The sequence below is a fragment of the Lithobates pipiens genome, unplaced genomic scaffold (genome assembly GCF_037356315.1).
Source record: "Lithobates pipiens isolate NorthernLeopardFrog02 unplaced genomic scaffold, aLitPip1_a1.2 Scaffold_8, whole genome shotgun sequence".
Classification (NCBI taxonomy): Eukaryota; Metazoa; Chordata; class Amphibia; order Anura; family Ranidae; genus Lithobates; species Lithobates pipiens.
Genome location: NW_027507903.1, coordinates 388,616,187 through 388,640,976, shown reverse-complemented (window position 1 = coordinate 388,640,976; position 24,790 = coordinate 388,616,187).

The window sequence follows — 24,790 nt, the reverse complement described above, 5'->3', positions numbered from 1 at the left end:
TCTGACTGCTGCCCTATACTGCAGCAGTCCTTTATCAGTATAGGGAGTGAGGTACAGTCTGCTAATCATTCACAACCTACTTGTTCCACAAAGGTCCTTATAAGGACTGGTAAGGTCTAGGGTGCTACAGTACATAGGGTTGAGTGAGGTACAGTCTGCTATTCCTTAAGGACTGGTATAGGTCCACAATACATAGGGTTGAGGTGCACTACTGCTGAGTCTGACTGCTGCCCTTCACTGCAGCAGTCCTTTATGAGTATAGGGACTGAGGCACCGTCTGCTAATCATTCACAACCTACTTGTTCCACAAAGGTCCTTATAAGGACTGGTAAGGTCTAGGGTGCTACAGTACATAGGGTTGAGTGAGGTACAGTCTGCTATTCCTTAAGGACTGGTATAGGTCCACAATACATAGGGTTGAGGTGCACTACTGCTGAGTCTGACTGCTGCCCTTCACTGCAGCAGTCCTTTATGAGTATAGGGACTGAGGCACCGTCTGCTAATCATTCACAACCTACTTGTTCCACAAAGGTCCTTATAAGGACTGGTAAGGTCTAGGGTGCTACAGTACATAGGGTTGAGTGAGGTACAGTCTGCTATTCCTTAAGGACTGGTATAGGTCCACAATACACAGGGTTGAGGTGCACTACTGCTGAGTCCGACTGCTGCCCTATACTGCAGCAGTCCTTTATGAGTATAGGGACTGAGGTACAGTCTGCTAATCATTCACAACCTACTTGTTCCACAAAGGTCCTTATAATGACTGGTAAGGTCTAGGGTGCTACAGTACATAGGGTTGAGTGAGGTACAGTCTGCTATTCCTTAAGGACTGGTATAGGTCCACAATACATAGGGTTGAGGTACACTACTGCTGAGTCTGACTGCTGCCCTTCACTGCAGCAGTCCTTTGTGAGTATAGGGACTGAGGTACAGTCTGCTAATCATTCACAACCTACTTGTTCCACAAAGGTCCTTATAAGGACTGGTAAGGTCTAGGGTGCTACAGTACATAGGGTTGAGTGAGGTACAGTCTGCTATTCCTTAAGGACTGGTATAGGTCCACACTACATAGGGTTGAGGTGCACTACTGCTGAGTCTGACTGCTGCCCTATACTGCAGCAGTCCTTTATAAGTATAGGGACTGAGGCACAGTCTGCTAATCATTCACAACCTACTTGTTCCACAAAAGTCCTTATAAGGACTGGTAAGGTCTAGGGTGCTACAGTACATAGGGTTGAGTGAGGTACAGTCTGCTATTCCTTAAGGACTGGTATAGGTCCACAACACATAGAGTTGAGGTGCACTGCTGCTGAGTCTGACTGCTGCCCTATACTGCTGCAGTTCTTTATCAGTATAGGGACTGAGGTACAGTCTGCTAATCATTCACAACCTACTTGTTCCACAAAGGTCCTTATAAAGACTGATAAGGTCTAGGGTGCTACAGTACATAGGGTTGAGTGAGGTACAGTCTGCTATTCCTTAAGGACTGGTATAGGTCCACAACACATTGGGTTGAGGTGCACTACTGCTGAGTCTGACTGCTGCCCTATACTGCAGCAGTCCTTTATGAGTATAGGGACTGAGGTACAGTCTGCTAATCATTCACAACCTACTTGTTCCGCAAAGGTCCTTATAAGGACTGATAAGGTCTAGGGTGCTACAGTACATAGGGTTGAGTGAGGTACAGTCTGCTATTCCTTAAGGACTGGTATAGGTCCACAACACATAGGGTTGAGGTGCACTACTGCTGAGTCTGACTGCTGCCCTACACTGCAGCAGTCCTTTATCAGTATAGGGACTGAGGTACAGTCTGCTAATCATTCACAACCTACTTGTTCCACAAAGGTCCTTATAAGGTCTGGTAAGGTCTAGGGTGCTACAGTACATAGGGTTGAGTGAGGTACAGTCTGCTATTCCTTAATGACTGATATAGGTCCACAATACATAGAGTTGAGGTGCACTACTGCTGAGTCTGACTGCTGCCCTATACTGCAGCAGTCCTTTATGAGTATAGGGACTGAGGTACAGTCTGCTAATCATTCACAACCTACTTGTTCCACAAAGATCCTTATAAGGTCTGGTAAGGTCTAGGGTGCTACAGTACATAGGGTTGAGTGAGGTACAGTCTGCTATTCCTTAAGGACTGGTATAGGTCCACAATACATAGAGTTGAGGTGCACTACTGCTGAGTCTGACTGCTGCCCTATACTGCAGCAGTCCTTTATCAGTATAGGGACTGAGGTACAGTCTGCTAATCATTCACAACCTACTTGTTCCACAAAGGTCCTTATAAGGACTGGTAAGGTCTAGGGTGCTACAGTACATAGGGTTGAGTGAGGTACAATCTGCTATTCCTTAAGGACTGATATAGGTCCACAATACATAGGGTTGAGGTGCACTACTGCTGAGTCTGACTGCTGCCCTATACTGCAGCAGTCCTTTATGAGTATAGGGACTGAGGTACAGTCTGCTAATCTTTCACAACCTACTTGTTCCACAAAGGTCCTTATAAGGACTGGTAAGGTCTAGGGTGCTACAGTACATAGGGTTGAGTGAGGTACAGTCTGCTATTCCTTAAGGACTGGTATAGGTCCACAACACATAGGGTTGAGGTGCAATACTGCTGAGTCTGATTGCTGCCCTATACTGCAGCAGTCCTTTATCAGTATAGGGACTTAGGTACAGTCTGCTAATCATTCACAACCTACTTGTTCCACAAAGGTCCTTATAAGGTCTGGTAAGGTCTAGGGTGCTACGGTACATAGGGTTGAGTGAGGTACAGTCTGCTATTCCTTAAGGACTGGTATAGGTCCACAATTCATAGGGTTGAGGTGCACTACTGCTGAGTCTGACTGCTGCCTTATACTGCAGCAGTCCTTTATGAGTATAGGGACTGAGGTACATTCTGCTAATCATTCACAACCTACTTGTTCCACAAAGGTCCTTATAAGGACTGGTAAGGTCTAGGGTGCTACAGTACATAGGGTTGAGTGAGGTACAGTCTGCTATTCCTTAAGGACTGGTATAGGTCCACAACACATATAGTTGAGGTGCACTGCTGCTGAGTCTGACTGCTGCCCTATACTGCAGCAGTCCTTTATCAGTATAGGGACTGAGGTACAGTCTGCTAATCATTCACAACCTACTTGTTCCACAAAGGTCCTTATAAGGACTGGTAAGGTCTAGGGTGCTACAATATATAGGGTTGAGTGAGGTACAGTCTGCTATTCCTTAAGGACTGTTATAGGTCCACAGCACATAGGGTTGAGGTGCACTACTGCTGAGTCTGACTGCTGCCCTATACTGCAGCAGTCCTTTATCAGTATAGGGACTGAGGTACAGTCTGCTAATCATTCACAACCTACTTGTTCCACAAAGGTCCTTATAAGGACTGGTAAGGTCTAGGGTGCTACAGTACATAGGGTTGAGTGAGGTACAGTCTGCTATTCCTTAATGACTGGCATAGGTCCACAATACATAGGGTTGAGATGCACTACTGCTGGGTCTGACTGCTGCCCTATATGGCAGCAGTCCTTTATCAGTATAGGGACTGAGGTACAGTCTGCTAATCATTCACAACCTACTTGTTCCACAAAGGTCCTTATAAGGACTGGTAAGGTCTAGGGTGCTACAGTACATAGGGTTGAGTGAGGTACAGTCTGCTATTCCTTAAGGACTGGTATAGGTCCACAACACATAGGGTTGAGGTGCACTGCTGCTGAGTCTGACTGCTGCACTATACTGCAGCAGTCCTTTATCAGTATAGGGAGTGAGGTACAGTCTGCTAATCATTCACAACCTACTTGTTCCACAAAGGTCCTTATAAGGACTGGTAAGGTCTAGGGTGCTACAGTACATAGGTTTGAGTGAGGTACAGTCTGCTATTCCTTAAGGACTGGTATAGGTCCACAATACATAGGGTTGAGGTGCACTACTGCTGAGTCTGACTGCTGCCCTTCACTGCAGCAGTCCTTTATGAGTATAGGGACTGTGGCACCGTCTGCTAATCATTCACAACCTACTTGTTCCACAAAGGTCCTTATAAGGACTGGTAAGGTCTAGGGTGCTACAGTACATAGGGTTGAGTGAGGTACAGTCTGCTATTCCTTAAGGACTGGTATAGGTCCACAATACATTGAGTTGAGGTGCACTACTGCTGAGTCTGACTGCTGCCCTATACTGCAGCAGTCCTTTATCAGTATAGGGACTGAGGTACAGTCTGCTAATCATTCACAACCTACTTGTTCCACAAAGGTCCTTATAAGGACTGGTAAGGTCTAGGGTGCTACAGTACATAGGGTTGAGTGAGGTACAATCTGCTATTCCTTAAGGACTGATATAGGTCCACAATACATAGGGTTGAGGTGCACTACTGCTGAGTCTGACTGCTGCCCTATACTGCAGCAGTCCTTTATGAGTATAGGGACTGAGGTACAGTCTGCTAATCTTTCACAACCTACTTGTTCCACAAAGGTCCTTATAAGGACTGGTAAGGTCTAGGGTGCTACAGTACATAGGGTTGAGTGAGGTACAGTCTGCTATTCCTTAAGGACTGGTATAGGTCCACAACACATAGGGTTGAGGTGCAATACTGCTGAGTCTGATTGCTGCCCTATACTGCAGCAGTCCTTTATCAGTATAGGGACTTAGGTAAGTCTGCTAATCATTCACAACCTACTTGTTCCACAAAGGTCCTTATAAGGTCTGGTAAGGTCTAGGGTGCTACGGTACATAGGGTTGAGTGAGGTACAGTCTGCTATTCCTTAAGGACTGGTATAGGTCCACAATTCATAGGGTTGAGGTGCACTACTGCTGAGTCTGACTGCTGCCTTATACTGCAGCAGTCCTTTATGAGTATAGGGACTGAGGTACATTCTGCTAATCATTCACAACCTACTTGTTCCACACAGGTCCTTATAAGGACTGGTAAGGTCTTGGGTGCTACAGTACATAGGGTTGAGTGAGGTACAGTCTGCTATCCCTTAAGGACTGGTATAGGTCCACAATACATAGGGTTGAGGTGCACTACTGCTGAGTCTGACTGCTGCCCTATACTGCAGCAGTCCTTTATCAGTATAGGGACTGAGGTACAGTCTGCTAATCATTCACAACCTACTTGTTCTACAAAGGTCCTTATAAGGACTGGTAAGGTCTAGGGTGCTACAGTACATAGGGTTGAGTGAGGTACAGTCTGCTATTCCTTAAGGACTGCTATAGGTCCACAACACATATAGTTGAGGTGCACTGCTGCTGAGTCTGACTGCTGCCCTATACTGCAGCAGTCCTTTATCAGTATAGGGACTGAGGTACAGTCTGCTAATCATTCACAACCTACTTGTTCCACAAAGGTCCTTATAAGGACTGGTAAGGTCTAGGGTGCTACAATATATAGGGTTGAGTGAGGTACAGTCTGCTATTCCTTAAGGACTGTTATAGGTCCACAGCACATAGGGTTGAGGTGCACTACTGCTGAGTCTGACTGCTGCCCTATACTGCAGCAGTCCTTTATCAGTATAGGGACTGAGGTACAGTCTGCTAATCATTCACAACCTACTTGTTCCACAAAGGTCCTTATAAGGACTGGTAAGGTCTAGGGTGCTACAGTACATAGGGTTGAGTGAGGTACAGTCTGCTATTCCTTAATGACTGGCATAGGTCCACAATACATAGGGTTGAGATGCACTACTGCTGGGTCTGACTGCTGCCCTATATGGCAGCAGTCCTTTATCAGTATAGGGACTGAGGTACAGTCTGCTAATCATTCACAACCTACTTGTTCCACAAAGGTCCTTATAAGGACTGGTAAGGTCTAGGGTGCTACAGTACATAGGGTTGAGTGAGGTACAGTCTGCTATTCCTTAAGGACTGATATAGGTCCACAATACATAGAGTTGAGGTGCACTACTGCTGAGTCTGACTGCTGCCCTATGCTGCAGCAGTCCTTTATGAGTATAGGGGCTGAGGTACAGTCTGCTAATCTTTCACAACCTACTTGTTCCACAAATGTCCTTATAAGGACTGGTAAGGTCTAGGGTGCTACAGTACATAGGGTTGAGTGAGGTACAGTCTGCTATTCCTTAAGGACTGGTATAGGTCCACAACACATAGGGTTGAGGTGCACTGCTGCTGAGTCTGACTGCTGCACTATACTGCAGCAGTCCTTTATCAGTATAGGGAGTGAGGTACAGTCTGCTAATCATTCACAACCTACTTGTTCCACAAAGGTCCTTATAAGGACTGGTAAGGTCTAGGGTGCTACAGTACATAGGTTTGAGTGAGGTACAGTCTGCTATTCCTTAAGGACTGGTATAGGTCCACAATACATAGGGTTGAGGTGCACTACTGCTGAGTCTGACTGCTGCCCTTCACTGCAGCAGTCCTTTATGAGTATAGGGACTGTGGCACCGTCTGCTAATCATTCACAACCTACTTGTTCCACAAAGGTCCTTATAAGGACTGGTAAGGTCTAGGGTGCTACAGTACATAGGGTTGAGTGAGGTACAGTCTGCTATTCCTTAAGGACTGGTATAGGTCCACAATACACAGGGTTGAGGTGCACTACTGCTGAGTCCGACTGCTGCCCTATACTGCAGCAGTCCTTTATGAGTATAGGGACTGAGGTACAGTCTGCTAATCATTCACAACCTACTTGTTCCACAAAGGTCCTTATAATGACTGGTAAGGTCTAGGGTGCTACAGTACATAGGGTTGAGTGAGGTACAGTCTGCTATTCCTTAAGGACTGGTATAGGTCCACAATACATAGGGTTGAGGTGCACTACTGCTGAGTATGACTGCTGCCCTTCACTGCAGCAGTCCTTTGTGAGTATAGGGACTGAGGTACAGTCTGCTAATCATTCACAACCTACTTGTTCCACAAAGGTCCTTATAAGGACTGGTAAGGTCTAGGGTGCTACAGTACATAGGGTTGAGTGAGGTACAGTCTGCTATTCCTTAAGGACTGGTATAGGTCCACAATACACAGGGTTGAGGTGCACTACTGCTGAGTCCGACTGCTGCCCTATACTGCAGCAGTCCTTTATGAGTATAGGGACTGAGGTACAGTCTGCTAATCATTCACAACCTACTTGTTCCACAAAGGTCCTTATAATGACTGGTAAGGTCTAGGGTGCTACAGTACATAGGGTTGAGTGAGGTACAGTCTGCTATTCCTTAAGGACTGGTATAGGTCCACAATACATAGGGTTGAGGTGCACTACTGCTGAGTATGACTGCTGCCCTTCACTGCAGCAGTCCTTTGTGAGTATAGGGACTGAGGTACAGTCTGCTAATCATTCACAACCTACTTGTTCCACAAAGGTCCTTATAAGGACTGGTAAGGTCTAGGGTGCTACAGTACATAGGGTTGAGTGAGGTACAGTCTGCTATTCCTTAAGGACTGGTATAGGTCCAAACTACATAGGGTTGAGGTGCACTACTGCTGAGTCTGACTGCTGCCCTATACTGCAGCAGTCCTTTATAAGTATAGGGACTGAGGCACAGTCTGCTAATCATTCACAACCTACTTGTTCCACAAAAGTCCTTATAAGGACTGGTAAGGTCTAGGGTGCTACAGTACATAGGGTTGAGTGAGGTACAGTCTGCTATTCCTTAAGGACTGGTATAGGTCCACAACACATAGAGTTGAGGTGCACTGCTGCTGAGTCTGACTGCTGCCCTATACTGCAGCAGTCCTTTATCAGTATAGGGAGTGAGGTACAGTCTGCTAATCATTCACAACCTACTTGTTCCACAAAGGTCCTTATAAAGACTGATAAGGTCTAGGGTGCTACAGTACATAGGGTTGAGTGAGGTACAGTCTGCTATTCCTTATGGACTGGTATAGGTCCACAACACATTGGGTTGAGGTGCACTACTGCTGAGTCTGACTGCTGCCCTATACTGCAGCAGTCCTTTATGAGTATAGGGACTGAGGTACAGTCTGCTAATCATTCACAACCTACTTGTTCCACAAAGGTCCTTATAAGGACTGATAAGGTCTAGGGTGCTACAGTACATAGGGTTGAGTTAGGTACAGTCTGCTATTCCTTAAGGACTGGTATAGGTCCACAATACATAGGGTTGAGGTGCACTACTGCTGAGCCTGACTGCTGCCCTATACTGCAGCAGTCCTTTATGAGTATAGGGACTGAGGTACAGTCTGCTAATCATTCAATCACAACCTACTTGTTCCACAAAGGTCCTTATAAGGACTGGTAAGGTCTAGGGTGCTACAGTACATAGGGTTGAGTGAGGTACAGTCTGCTATTCCTTACGGACTGATATAGGTCCACAATACATAGAGTTGAGGTGCACTACTGCTGAGTCTGACTGCTGCCCTATACTGCAGCAGTCCTTTATGAGTATAGGGACTGTGGCACCGTCTGCTAATCATTCACAACCTACTTGTTCCACAAAGGTCCTTATAAGGACTGGTAAGGTCTAGGGTGCTACAGTACATAGGGTTGAGTGAGGTACAGTCTGCTATTCCTTAAGGACTGGTATAGGTCCACAATACACAGGGTTGAGGTGCACTACTGCTGAGTCCGACTGCTGCCCTATACTGCAGCAGTCCTTTATGAGTATAGGGACTGAGGTACAGTCTGCTAATCTTTCACAACCTACTTGTTCCACAAAGGTCCTTATAAGGACTGGTAAGGTCTAGGGTGCTACAGTACATAGGGTTGAGTGAGGTACAGTCTGCTATTCCTTAAGGACTGGTATAGGTCCACAACACATAGGGTTGAGGTGCAATACTGCTGAGTCTGATTGCTGCCCTATACTGCAGCAGTCCTTTATCAGTATAGGGACTTAGGTACAGTCTGCTAATCATTCACAACCTACTTGTTCCACAAAGGTCCTTATAAGGTCTGGTAAGGTCTAGGGTGCTACGGTACATAGGGTTGAGTGAGGTACAGTCTGCTATTCCTTAAGGACTGGTATAGGTCCACAATTCATAGGGTTGAGGTGCACTACTGCTGAGTCTGACTGCTGCCTTATACTGCAGCAGTCCTTTATGAGTATAGGGACTGAGGTACATTCTGCTAATCATTCACAACCTACTTGTTCCACAAAGGTCCTTATAAGGACTGGTAAGGTCTAGGGTGCTACAGTACATAGGGTTGAGTGAGGTACAGTCTGCTATTCCTTAAGGACTGGTATAGGTCCACAACACATATAGTTGAGGTGCACTGCTGCTGAGTCTGACTGCTGCCCTATACTGCAGCAGTCCTTTATCAGTATAGGGACTGAGGTACAGTCTGCTAATCATTCACAACCTACTTGTTCCACAAAGGTCCTTATAAGGACTGGTAAGGTCTAGGGTGCTACAATATATAGGGTTGAGTGAGGTACAGTCTGCTATTCCTTAAGGACTGTTATAGGTCCACAGCACATAGGGTTGAGGTGCACTACTGCTGAGTCTGACTGCTGCCCTATACTGCAGCAGTCCTTTATCAGTATAGGGACTGAGGTACAGTCTGCTAATCATTCACAACCTACTTGTTCCACAAAGGTCCTTATAAGGACTGGTAAGGTCTAGGGTGCTACAGTACATAGGGTTGAGTGAGGTACAGTCTGCTATTCCTTAATGACTGGCATAGGTCCACAATACATAGGGTTGAGATGCACTACTGCTGGGTCTGACTGCTGCCCTATATGGCAGCAGTCCTTTATCAGTATAGGGACTGAGGTACAGTCTGCTAATCATTCACAACCTACTTGTTCCACAAAGGTCCTTATAAGGACTGGTAAGGTCTAGGGTGCTACAGTACATAGGGTTGAGTGAGGTACAGTCTGCTATTCCTTAAGGACTGGTATAGGTCCACAACACATAGGGTTGAGGTGCACTGCTGCTGAGTCTGACTGCTGCACTATACTGCAGCAGTCCTTTATCAGTATAGGGAGTGAGGTACAGTCTGCTAATCATTCACAACCTACTTGTTCCACAAAGGTCCTTATAAGGACTGGTAAGGTCTAGGGTGCTACAGTACATAGGTTTGAGTGAGGTACAGTCTGCTATTCCTTAAGGACTGGTATAGGTCCACAATACATAGGGTTGAGGTGCACTACTGCTGAGTCTGACTGCTGCCCTTCACTGCAGCAGTCCTTTATGAGTATAGGGACTGTGGCACCGTCTGCTAATCATTCACAACCTACTTGTTCCACAAAGGTCCTTATAAGGACTGGTAAGGTCTAGGGTGCTACAGTACATAGGGTTGAGTGAGGTACAGTCTGCTATTCCTTAAGGACTGGTATAGGTCCACAATACATTGAGTTGAGGTGCACTACTGCTGAGTCTGACTGCTGCCCTATACTGCAGCAGTCCTTTATCAGTATAGGGACTGAGGTACAGTCTGCTAATCATTCACAACCTACTTGTTCCACAAAGGTCCTTATAAGGACTGGTAAGGTCTAGGGTGCTACAGTACATAGGGTTGAGTGAGGTACAATCTGCTATTCCTTAAGGACTGATATAGGTCCACAATACATAGGGTTGAGGTGCACTACTGCTGAGTCTGACTGCTGCCCTATACTGCAGCAGTCCTTTATGAGTATAGGGACTGAGGTACAGTCTGCTAATCTTTCACAACCTACTTGTTCCACAAAGGTCCTTATAAGGACTGGTAAGGTCTAGGGTGCTACAGTACATAGGGTTGAGTGAGGTACAGTCTGCTATTCCTTAAGGACTGGTATAGGTCCACAACACATAGGGTTGAGGTGCAATACTGCTGAGTCTGATTGCTGCCCTATACTGCAGCAGTCCTTTATCAGTATAGGGACTTAGGTACAGTCTGCTAATCATTCACAACCTACTTGTTCCACAAAGGTCCTTATAAGGTCTGGTAAGGTCTAGGGTGCTACGGTACATAGGGTTGAGTGAGGTACAGTCTGCTATTCCTTAAGGACTGGTATAGGTCCACAATTCATAGGGTTGAGGTGCACTACTGCTGAGTCTGACTGCTGCCTTATACTGCAGCAGTCCTTTATGAGTATAGGGACTGAGGTACATTCTGCTAATCATTCACAACCTACTTGTTCCACACAGGTCCTTATAAGGACTGGTAAGGTCTTGGGTGCTACAGTACATAGGGTTGAGTGAGGTACAGTCTGCTATCCCTTAAGGACTGGTATAGGTCCACAATACATAGGGTTGAGGTGCACTACTGCTGAGTCTGACTGCTGCCCTATACTGCAGCAGTCCTTTATCAGTATAGGGACTGAGGTACAGTCTGCTAATCATTCACAACCTACTTGTTCTACAAAGGTCCTTATAAGGACTGGTAAGGTCTAGGGTGCTACAGTACATAGGGTTGAGTGAGGTACAGTCTGCTATTCCTTAAGGACTGCTATAGGTCCACAACACATATAGTTGAGGTGCACTGCTGCTGAGTCTGACTGCTGCCCTATACTGCAGCAGTCCTTTATCAGTATAGGGACTGAGGTACAGTCTGCTAATCATTCACAACCTACTTGTTCCACAAAGGTCCTTATAAGGACTGGTAAGGTCTAGGGTGCTACAATATATAGGGTTGAGTGAGGTACAGTCTGCTATTCCTTAAGGACTGTTATAGGTCCACAGCACATAGGGTTGAGGTGCACTACTGCTGAGTCTGACTGCTGCCCTATACTGCAGCAGTCCTTTATCAGTATAGGGACTGAGGTACAGTCTGCTAATCATTCACAACCTACTTGTTCCACAAAGGTCCTTATAAGGACTGGTAAGGTCTAGGGTGCTACAGTACATAGGGTTGAGTGAGGTACAGTCTGCTATTCCTTAATGACTGGCATAGGTCCACAATACATAGGGTTGAGATGCACTACTGCTGGGTCTGACTGCTGCCCTATATGGCAGCAGTCCTTTATCAGTATAGGGACTGAGGTACAGTCTGCTAATCATTCACAACCTACTTGTTCCACAAAGGTCCTTATAAGGACTGGTAAGGTCTAGGGTGCTACAGTACATAGGGTTGAGTGAGGTACAGTCTGCTATTCCTTAAGGACTGATATAGGTCCACAATACATAGAGTTGAGGTGCACTACTGCTGAGTCTGACTGCTGCCCTATGCTGCAGCAGTCCTTTATGAGTATAGGGGCTGAGGTACAGTCTGCTAATCTTTCACAACCTACTTGTTCCACAAATGTCCTTATAAGGACTGGTAAGGTCTAGGGTGCTACAGTACATAGGGTTGAGTGAGGTACAGTCTGCTATTCCTTAAGGACTGGTATAGGTCCACAACACATAGGGTTGAGGTGCACTGCTGCTGAGTCTGACTGCTGCACTATACTGCAGCAGTCCTTTATCAGTATAGGGAGTGAGGTACAGTCTGCTAATCATTCACAACCTACTTGTTCCACAAAGGTCCTTATAAGGACTGGTAAGGTCTAGGGTGCTACAGTACATAGGTTTGAGTGAGGTACAGTCTGCTATTCCTTAAGGACTGGTATAGGTCCACAATACATAGGGTTGAGGTGCACTACTGCTGAGTCTGACTGCTGCCCTTCACTGCAGCAGTCCTTTATGAGTATAGGGACTGTGGCACCGTCTGCTAATCATTCACAACCTACTTGTTCCACAAAGGTCCTTATAAGGACTGGTAAGGTCTAGGGTGCTACAGTACATAGGGTTGAGTGAGGTACAGTCTGCTATTCCTTAAGGACTGGTATAGGTCCACAATACACAGGGTTGAGGTGCACTACTGCTGAGTCCGACTGCTGCCCTATACTGCAGCAGTCCTTTATGAGTATAGGGACTGAGGTACAGTCTGCTAATCATTCACAACCTACTTGTTCCACAAAGGTCCTTATAATGACTGGTAAGGTCTAGGGTGCTACAGTACATAGGGTTGAGTGAGGTACAGTCTGCTATTCCTTAAGGACTGGTATAGGTCCACAATACATAGGGTTGAGGTGCACTACTGCTGAGTATGACTGCTGCCCTTCACTGCAGCAGTCCTTTGTGAGTATAGGGACTGAGGTACAGTCTGCTAATCATTCACAACCTACTTGTTCCACAAAGGTCCTTATAAGGACTGGTAAGGTCTAGGGTGCTACAGTACATAGGGTTGAGTGAGGTACAGTCTGCTATTCCTTAAGGACTGGTATAGGTCCACACTACATAGGGTTGAGGTGCACTACTGCTGAGTCTGACTGCTGCCCTATACTGCAGCAGTCCTTTATAAGTATAGGGACTGAGGCACAGTCTGCTAATCATTCACAACCTACTTGTTCCACAAAAGTCCTTATAAGGACTGGTAAGGTCTAGGGTGCTACAGTACATAGGGTTGAGTGAGGTACAGTCTGCTATTCCTTAAGGACTGGTATAGGTCCACAACACATAGAGTTGAGGTGCACTGCTGCTGAGTCTGACTGCTGCCCTATACTGCAGCAGTCCTTTATCAGTATAGGGAGTGAGGTACAGTCTGCTAATCATTCACAACCTACTTGTTCCACAAAGGTCCTTATAAAGACTGATAAGGTCTAGGGTGCTACAGTACATAGGGTTGAGTGAGGTACAGTCTGCTATTCCTTATGGACTGGTATAGGTCCACAACACATTGGGTTGAGGTGCACTACTGCTGAGTCTGACTGCTGCCCTATACTGCAGCAGTCCTTTATGAGTATAGGGACTGAGGTACAGTCTGCTAATCATTCACAACCTACTTGTTCCACAAAGGTCCTTATAAGGACTGATAAGGTCTAGGGTGCTACAGTACATAGGGTTGAGTTAGGTACAGTCTGCTATTCCTTAAGGACTGGTATAGGTCCACAATACATAGGGTTGAGGTGCACTACTGCTGAGCCTGACTGCTGCCCTATACTGCAGCAGTCCTTTATGAGTATAGGGACTGAGGTACAGTCTGCTAATCATTCAATCACAACCTACTTGTTCCACAAAGGTCCTTATAAGGACTGGTAAGGTCTAGGGTGCTACAGTACATAGGGTTGAGTGAGGTACAGTCTGCTATTCCTTACGGACTGATATAGGTCCACAATACATAGAGTTGAGGTGCACTACTGCTGAGTCTGACTGCTGCCCTATACTGCAGCAGTCCTTTATGAGTATAGGGACTGTGGCACCGTCTGCTAATCATTCACAACCTACTTGTTCCACAAAGGTCCTTATAAGGACTGGTAAGGTCTAGGGTGCTACAGTACATAGGGTTGAGTGAGGTACAGTCTGCTATTCCTTAAGGACTGGTATAGGTCCACAATACACAGGGTTGAGGTGCACTACTGCTGAGTCCGACTGCTGCCCTATACTGCAGCAGTCCTTTATGAGTATAGGGACTGAGGTACAGTCTGCTAATCATTCACAACCTACTTGTTCCACAAAGGTCCTTATAATGACTGGTAAGGTCTAGGGTGCTACAGTACATAGGGTTGAGTGAGGTACAGTCTGCTATTCCTTAAGGACTGGTATAGGTCCACAATACATAGGGTTGAGGTGCACTACTGCTGAGTCTGACTGCTGCCCTTCACTGCAGCAGTCCTTTGTGAGTATAGGGACTGAGGTACAGTCTGCTAATCATTCACAACCTACTTGTTCCACAAAGGTCCTTATAAGGACTGGTAAGGTCTAGGGTGCTACAGTACATAGGCTTGAGTGAGGTACAGTCTGCTATTCCTTAAGGACTGGTATAGGTCCACACTACATAGGGTTGAGGTGCACTACTGCTGAGTCTGACTGCTGCCCTATACTGCAGCAGTCCTTTATAAGTATAGGGACTGAGGCACAGTCTGCTAATCATTCACAACCTACTTGTTCCACAAAAGTCCTTATAAGGACTGGTAAGGTCTAGGGTGCTACAGTACATAGGATTGAGTGAGGTACAGTCTGCTATTCCTTAAGGACTGGTATAGGTCCACAACACATAGAGTTGAGGTGCACTGCTGCTGAGTCTGACTGCTGCCCTATACTGCAGCAGTCCTTTATCAGTATAGGGAGTGAGGTACAGTCTGCTAATCATTCACAACCTACTTGTTCCACAAAGGTCCTTATAAAGACTGATAAGGTCTAGGGTGCTACAGTACATAGGGTTGAGTGAGGTACAGTCTGCTATTCCTTAAGGACTGGTATAGGTCCACAACACATTGGGTTGAGGTGCACTACTGCTGAGTCTGACTGCTGCCCTATACTGCAGCAGTCCTTTATGAGTATAGGGACTGAGGTACAGTCTGCTAATCATTCACAACCTACTTGTTCCACAAAGGTCCTTATAAGGACTGATAAGGTCTAGGGTGCTACAGTACATAGGGTTGAGTTAGGTACAGTCTGCTATTCCTTAAGGACTGGTATAGGTCCACAATACATAGGGTTGAGGTGCACTACTGCTGAGCCTGACTGCTGCCCTATACTGCAGCAGTCCTTTATGAGTATAGGGACTGAGGTACAGTCTGCTAATCATTCAATCACAACCTACTTGTTCCACAAAGGTCCTTATAAGGACTGGTAAGGTCTAGGGTGCTACAGTACATAGGGTTGAGTGAGGTACAGTCTGCTATTCCTTACGGACTGATATAGGTCCACAATACATAGAGTTGAGGTGCACTACTGCTGAGTCTGACTGCTGCCCTATACTGCAGCAGTCCTTTATGAGTATAGGGACTGAGGTACAGTCTGCTAATCATTCACAACCTACTTGTTCCACAAAGATCCTTATAAGGTCTGGTAAGGTCTAGGGTGCTACAGTACATAGGGTTGAGTGAGGTACAGTCTGCTATTCCTTAAGGACTGGTATAGGTCCACAATACATAGAGTTGAGGTGCACTACTGCTGAGTCTGACTGCTGCCCTATACTGCAGCAGTCCTTTATCAGTATAGGGACTGAGGTACAGTCTGCTAATCATTCACAACCTACTTGTTCCACAAAGGTCCTTATAAGGACTGGTAAGGTCTAGGGTGCTACAGTACATAGGGTTGAGTGAGGTACAGTCTGCTATTCCTTAAGGACTGATATAGGTCCACAATACATAGGGTTGAGGTGCACTACTGCTGAGTCTGACTGCTGCCCTATACTGCAGCAGTCCTTTATGAGTATAGGGACTGAGGTACAGTCTGCTAATCTTTCACAACCTACTTGTTCCACAAAGGTCCTTATAAGGACTGGTAAGGTCTAGGGTGCTACAGTACATAGGGTTGAGTGAGGTACAGTCTGCTATTCCTTAAGGACTGGTATAGGTCCACAACACATAGGGTTGAGGTGCAATACTGCTGAGTCTGATTGCTGCCCTATACTGCAGCAGTCCTTTATCAGTATAGGGACTTAGGTACAGTCTGCTAATCATTCACAACCTACTTGTACCACAAAGGTCCTTATAAGGTCTGGTAAGGTCTAGGGTGCTACGGTACATAGGGTTGAGTGAGGTACAGTCTGCTATTCCTTAAGGACTGGTATAGGTCCACAATTCATAGGGTTGAGGTGCACTACTGCTGAGTCTGACTGCTGCCTTATACTGCAGCAGTCCTTTATGAGTATAGGGACTGAGGTACATTCTGCTAATCATTCACAACCTACTTGTTCCACAAAGGTCCTTATAAGGACTGGTAAGGTCTAGGGTGCTACAGTACATAGGGTTGAGTGAGGTACAGTCTGCTATCCCTTAAGGACTGGTATAGGTCCACAATACATAGGGTTGAGGTGCACTAATGCTGAGTCTGACTGCTGCCCTATACTGCAGCAGTCCTTTATCAGTATAGAGACTGAGGTACAGTCTGCTAATCATTCACAACCTACTTGTTCTACAAAGGTCCTTATAAGGACTGGTAAGGTCTAGGGTGCTACAGTACATAGGCTTGAGTGAGGTACAGTCTGCTATTCCTTAAGGACTGGTATAGGTCCACACTACATAGGGTTGAGGTGCACTACTGCTGAGTCTGACTGCTGCCCTATACTGCAGCAGTCCTTTATAAGTATAGGGACTGAGGCACAGTCTGCTAATCATTCACAACCTACTTGTTCCACAAAAGTCCTTATAAGGACTGGTAAGGTCTAGGGTGCTACAGTACATAGGGTTGAGTGAGGTACAGTCTGCTATTCCTTAAGGACTGGTATAGGTCCACAACACATAGAGTTGAGGTGCACTGCTGCTGAGTCTGACTGCTGCCCTATACTGCAGCAGTCCTTTATCAGTATAGGGAGTGAGGTACAGTCTGCTAATCATTCACAACCTACTTGTTCCACAAAGGTCCTTATAAAGACTGATAAGGTCTAGGGTGCTACAGTACATAGGGTTGAGTGAGGTACAGTCTGCTATTCCTTAAGGACTGGTATAGGTCCACAACACATTGGGTTGAGGTGCACTACTGCTGAGTCTGACTGCTGCCCTATACTGCAGCAGTCCTTTATGAGTATAGGGACTGAGGTACAGTCTGCTAATCATTCACAACCTACTTGTTCCACAAAGGTCCTTATAAGGACTGATAAGGTCTAGGGTGCTACAGTACATAGGGTTGAGTTAGGTACAGTCTGCTATTCCTTAAGGACTGGTATAGGTCCACAATACATAGGGTTGAGGTGCACTACTGCTGAGCCTGACTGCTGCCCTATACTGCAGCAGTCCTTTATGAGTATAGGGACTGAGGTACAGTCTGCTAATCATTCAATCACAACCTACTTGTTCCACAAAGGTCCTTATAAGGACTGGTAAGGTCTAGGGTGCTACAGTACATAGGGTTGAGTGAGGTACAGTCTGCTATTCCTTACGGACTGATATAGGTCCACAATACATAGAGTTGAGGTGCACTACTGCTGAGTCTGACTGCTGCCCTATACTGCAGCAGTCCTTTATGAGTATAGGGACTGAGGTACAGTCTGCTAATCATTCACAACCTACTTGTTCCACAAAGATCCTTATAAGGTCTGGTAAGGTCTAGGGTGCTACAGTACATAGGGTTGAGTGAGGTACAGTCTGCTATTCCTTAAGGACTGGTATAGGTCCACAATACATAGAGTTGAGGTGCACTACTGCTGAGTCTGACTGCTGCCCTATACTGCAGCAGTCCTTTATCAGTATAGGGACTGAGGTACAGTCTGCTAATCATTCACAACCTACTTGTTCCACAAAGGTCCTTATAAGGACTGGTAAGGTCTAGGGTGCTACAGTACATAGGGTTGAGTGAGGTACAGTCTGCTATTCCTTAAGGACTGATATAGGTCCACAATACATAGGGTTGAGGTGCACTACTGCTGAGTCTGACTGCTGCCCTATACTGCAGCAGTCCTTTATGAGTATAGGGACTGAGGTACAGTCTGCTAATCTTTCACAACCTACTTGTTCCACAAAGGTCCTTATAAGGACTGGTAAGGTCTAGGGTGCTACAGTACATAGGGTTGAGTGAGGTACAGTCTGCTATTCCTTAAGGACTGGTATAGGTCCACAACACATAGGGTTGAGGTGCAATACTGCTGAGTCTGATTGCTGCCCTATACTGCAGCAGTCCTTTATCAGTATAGGGACTTAGGTACAGTCTGCTAATCATTCACAACCTACTTGTACCACAAAGGTCCTTATAAGGTCTGGTAAGGTCTAGGGTGCTACGGTACATAGGGTTGAGTGAGGTACAGTCTGCTATTCCTTAAGGACTGGTATAGGTCCACAATTCATAGGGTTGAGGTGCACTACTGCTGAGTCTGACTGCTGCCTTATACTGCAGCAGTCCTTTATGAGTATAGGGACTGAGGTACATTCTGCTAATCATTCACAACCTACTTGTTCCACAAAGGTCCTTATAAGGACTGGTAAGGTCTAGGGTGCTACAGTACATAGGGTTGAGTGAGGTACAGTCTGCTATCCCTTAAGGACTGGTATAGGTCCACAATACATAGGGTTGAGGTGCACTACTGCTGAGTCTGACTGCTGCCCTATACTGCAGCAGTCCTTTATCAGTATAGAGACTGAGGTACAGTCTGCTAATCATTCACAACCTACTTGTTCTACAAAGGTCCTTATAAGGACTGGTAAGGTCTAGGGTGCTACAGTACATAGGGTTGAGTGAGGTACAGTCTGCTATTCCTTAAGGACTGGTATAGGTCCACAACACATATAGTTGAGGTGCACTGCTGCTGAGTCTGACTGCTGCCCTATACTGCAGCAGTCCTTTATCAGTATAGGGACTGAGGTACAGTCTGCTAATCATTCACAACCTACTTGTTCCACAAAGGTCTTTATAAGGACTGGTAAGGTCTAGGGTGCTACAATATATAGGGTTGAGTGAGGTACAGTCTGCTATTCCTTAAGGACTGTTATAGGTCCACAGCACATAGGGTTGAGGTGCAATACTGCTGAGTCTGATTGCTGCCCTATACTGCAGCAGTCCTTTATCAGTATAGGGACTTAGGTACAGTCTGCTAATCATTCACAACCTACTTGTTCCACAAAGGTCCTTATAAGGACTGGTAAGGTCTAGGGTGCTACAGTACATAGGGTCTAGTGAGGTACAGTCTGCTATTCCTTACGGACTGATATAGGTCCACAATACATAGAGTTGAGGTGCACTACTGCTGAGTCTGACTGCTGCCCTATACTGCAGCAGTCCTTTATCAGTATAGGGACTGAGGTACAGTCTGCTAATCATTCACAACCTACTTGTTCCACAAAGATCCTTATAAGGTCTGGTAAGGTCTAGGGTGCTACAGTACATAGGGTTGAGTGAGGTACAGTCTGCTATTCCTTAAGGACTGGTATAGGTCCACAATACATAGAGTTGAGGTGCACTACTGCTGAGTCTGACTGCTGCCCTATACTGCAGCAGTCCTTTATCAGTATAGGGACTGAGGTACAGTCTGCTAATCATTCACAACCTACTTGTTCCACAAAGGTCCTTATAAGGACTGGTAAGGTCTAGGGTGCTACAGTACATAGGGTTGAGTGAGGTACAATCTGCTATTCCTTAAGGACTGATATAGGTCCACAATACATAGGGTTGAGGTGCACTACTGCTGAGTCTGACTGCTGCCCTATACTGCAGCAGTCCTTTATGAGTATAGGGACTGAGGTACAGTCTGCTAATCTTTCACAACCTACTTGTTCCACAAAGGTCCTTATAAGGACTGGTAAGGTCTAGGGTGCTACAGTACATAGGGTTGAGTGAGGTACAGTCTGCTATTCCTTAAGGACTGGTATAGGTCCACAATACATAGGGTTGAGGTGCACTACTGCTGAGTCTGACTGCTGCCCTTCACTGCAGCAGTCCTTTATGAGTATAGGGACTGAGGCACCGTCTGCTAATCATTCACAACCTACTTGTTCCACAAAGGTCCTTATAAGGACTGGTAAGGTCTAGGGTGCTACAGTACATAGGGTTGAGTGAGGTACAGTCTGCTATTCCTTAAGGACTGGTATAGGTCCACAATACACAGGGTTGAGGTGCACTACCGCTGAGTCCGACTGCTGCCCTATACTGCAGCAGTCCTTTATGAGTATAGGGACTGAGGTACAGTCTGCTAATCATTCACAACCTACTTGTTCCACAAAGGTCCTTATAATGACTGGTAAGGTCTAGGGTGCTACAGTACATAGGGTTGAGTGAGGTACAGTCTGCTATTCCTTAAGGACTGGTATAGGTCCACAATAGATAGGGTTGAGGTGCACTACTGCTGAGTCTGACTGCTGCCCTTCACTGCAGCAGTCCTTTGTGAGTATAGGGACTGAGGTACAGTCTGCTAATCATTCACAACCTACTTGTTCCACAAAGGTCCTTATAAGGACTGGTAAGGTCTAGGGTGCTACAGTACATAGGGTTGAGTGAGGTACAGTCTGCTATTCCTTAAGGACTGGTATAGGTCCACACTACATAGGGTTGAGGTGCACTACTGCTGAGTCTGACTGCTGCCCTATACTGCAGCAGTCCTTTATAAGTATAGGGACTGAGGCACAGTCTGCTAATCATTCACAACCTACTTGTTCCACAAAGGTCCTTATAAGGACTGGTAAGGTCTAGGGTGCTACAGTACATAGGGTTGAGTGAGGTACAGTCTGCTATTCCTTAAGGACTGGTATAGGTCCACAATACACAGGGTTGAGGTGCACTACTGCTGAGTCCGACTGCTGCCCTATACTGCAGCAGTCCTTTATGAGTATAGGGACTGAGGTACAGTCTGCTAATCATTCACAACCTACTTGTTCCACAAAGGTCCTTATAATGACTGGTAAGGTCTAGGGTGCTACAGTACATAGGGTTGAGTGAGGTACAGTCTGCTATTCCTTAAGGACTGGTATAGGTCCACAATAGATAGGGTTGAGGTGCACTACTGCTGAGTCTGACTGCTGCCCTTCACTGCAGCAGTCCTTTGTGAGTATAGGGACTGAGGTACAGTCTGCTAATCATTCACAACCTACTTGTTCCACAAAGGTCCTTATAAGGTCTGGTAAGGTCTAGGGTGCTACAGTACATAGGGTTGAGTGAGGTACAGTCTGCTATTCCTTAAGGACTGGTATAGGTCCACAACACATAGAGTTGAGGTGCACTGCTGCTGAGTCTGACTGCTGCCCTATACTGCAGCAGTTCTTTATCAGTATAGGGACTGAGGTACAGTCTGCTAATCATTCACAACCTACTTGTTCCACAAAGGTCCTTATAAAGACTGATAAGGTCTAGGGTGCTACAGTACATAGGGTTGAGTGAGGTACAGTCTGCTATTCCTTAAGGACTGGTATAGGTCCACAACACATTGGGTTGAGGTGCACTACTGCTGAGTCTGACTGCTGCCCTATACTGCAGCAGTCCTTTATGAGTATAGGGACTGAGGTACAGTCTGCTAATCATTCACAACCTACTTGTTCCGCAAAGGTCCTTATAAGGACTGATAAGGTCTAGGGTGCTACAGTACATAGGGTTGAGTGAGGTACAGTCTGTTATTCCTTAAGGATTGGTATAGGTCCACAACACATAGGGTTGAGGTGCACTACTGCTGAGTCTGACTGCTGCCCTACACTGCAGCAGTCCTTTATCAGTATAGGGACTGAGGTACAGTCTGCTAATCATTCACAACCTACTTGTTCCACAAAGGTCCTTATAAGGTCTGGTAAGGTCTAGGGTGCTACAGTACATAGGGTTGAGTGAGGTACAGTCTGCTATTCCTTAATGACTGATATAGGTCCACAATACATAGAGTTGAGGTGCACTACTGCTGAGTCTGACTGCTGCCCTATACTGCAGCAGTCCTTTATGAGTATAGGGACTGAGGTACAGTCTGCTAATCATTCACAACCTACTTGTTCCACAAAGATCCTTATAAGGTCTGGTAAGGTCTAGGGTGCTACAGTACATAGGGTCGAGTGAGGTACAGTCTGCTATTCCTTAAGGACTGGTATAGGTCCACAATACATAGAGTTGAGGTGCACTACTGCTGAGTCTGACTGCTGCCCTATACTGCAGCAGTCCTTTATCAGTATAGGGACTGAGGTACAGTCTGCTAATCATTCACAACCTACTTGTTCCACAAAGGTCCTTATAAGGACTGGTAAGGTCTAGGGTGCTACAGTACATAGGGTTGAGTGAGGTACAGTCTGCTATTCCTTAAGGACTGATATAGGTCCACAATACATAGGGTTGAGGTGCACTACTGCTGAGTCTGACTGCTGCCCTATACTGCAGCAGTCCTTTATGAGTATAGGGACTGAGGTACAGTCTGCTAATCTTTCACAACCTACTTGTTCCACAAAGGTCCTTATAAGGACTGGTAAGGTCTAGGGTGCTACAGTACATAGGGTTGAGTGAGGTACAGTCTGCTATTCCTTAAGGACTGGTATAGGTCCACAACACATAGGGTTGAGGTGCAATACTGCTGAGTCTGATTGCTGCCCTATACTGCAGCAGTCCTTTATCAGTATAGGGACTTAGGTACAGTCTGCTAATCATTCACAACCTACTTGTTGCACAAAGGTCCTTATAAGGACTGGTAAGGTCTAGGGTGCTACAGTACATAGGGTTGAGTGAGGTACAGTCTGCTATTCCTTACGGACTGATATAGGTCCACAATACATAGAGTTGAGGTGCACTACTGCTGAGTCTGACTGCTGCCCTATACTGCAGCAGTCCTTTATGAGAATAGGGACTGAGGTACAGTCTGCTAATCATTCACAACCTACTTGTTCCACAAAGATCCTTATAAGGTCTGGTAAGGTCTAGGGTGCTACAGTACATAGGGTTGAGTGAGGTACAGTCTGCTATTCCTTAAGGACTGGTATAGGTCCACAATACATAGAGTTGAGGTGCACTACTGCTGAGTCTGACTGCTGCCCTATACTGCAGCAGTCCTTTATCAGTATAGGGACTGAGGTACAGTCTGCTAATCATTCACAACCTACTTGTTCCACAAAGGTCCTTATAAGGACAGGTAAGGTCTAGGGTGCTACAGTACATAGGGTTGAGTGAGGTACAATCTGCTATTCCTTAAGGACTGATATAGGTCCACAATACATAGGGTTGAGGTGCACTACTGCTGAGTCTGACTGCTGCCCTATACTGCAGCAGTCCTTTATGAGTATAGGGACTGAGGTACAGTCTGCTAATCTTTCACAACCTACTTGTTCCACAAAGGTCCTTATAAGGACTGGTAAGGTCTAGGGTGCTACAGTACATAGGGTTGAGTGAGGTACAGTCTGCTATTCCTTAAGGACTGGTAAAGGTCCACAACACATAGGGTTGAGGTGCAATACTGCTGAGTCTGATTGCTGCCCTATACTGCAGCAGTCCTTTATCAGTATAGGGACTTAGGTACAGTCTGCTAATCATTCACAACCTACTTGTTCCACAAAGGTCCTTATAAGGTCTGGTAAGGTCTAGGGTGCTACGGTACATAGGGTTGAGTGAGGTACAGTCTGCTATTCCTTAAGGACTGTTATAGGTCCACAGCACATAGGGTTGAGGTGCACTACTGCTGAGTCTGACTGCTGCCCTATACTGCAGCAGTCCTTTATCAGTATAGGGACTGAGGTACAGTCTGCTAATCATTCACAACCTACTTGTTCCAAAAAGGTCCTTATAAGGACTGGTAAGGTCTAGGGTGCTACAGTACATAGGGTTGAGTGAGGCACAGTCTGCTATTCCTTAATGACTGGCATAGGTCCACAATACATAGAGTTGAGATGCACTACTGCTGGGTCTGACTGCTGCCCTATACGGCAGCAGTCCTTTATCAGTATAGGGACTGAGGTACAGTCTGCTAATCATTCACAACCTACTTGTTCCACAAAGGTCCTTATAAGGACTGGTAAGGTCTAGGGTGCTACAGTACATAGGGTTGAGTGAGGTACAGTCTGCTATTCCTTAAGGACTGATATAGGTCCACAATACATAGAGTTGAGGTGCACTACTGCTGAGTCTGACTGCTGCCCTATGCTGCAGCAGTCCTTTATCAGTATAGGGAGTGAGGTACAGTCTGCTAATCATTCACAACCTACTTGTTCCACAAAGGTCCTTATAAGGACTGGTAAGGTCTAGGGTGCTACAGTACATAGGGTTGAGTGAGGTACAGTCTGCTATTCCTTAAGGACTGGTATAGGTCCACAATACATAGGGTTGAGGTGCACTACTGCTGAGTCTGACTGCTGCCCTTCACTGCAGCAGTCCTTTATGAGTATAGGGACTGAGGCACCGTCTGCTAATCATTCACAACCTACTTGTTCCACAAAGGTCCTTATAAGGACTGGTAAGGTCTAGGGTGCTACAGTACATAGGGTTGAGTGAGGTACAGTCTGCTATTCCTTAAGGACTGGTATAGGTCCACAATACACAGGGTTGAGGTGCACTACTGCTGAGTCCGACTGCTGCCCTATACTGCAGCAGT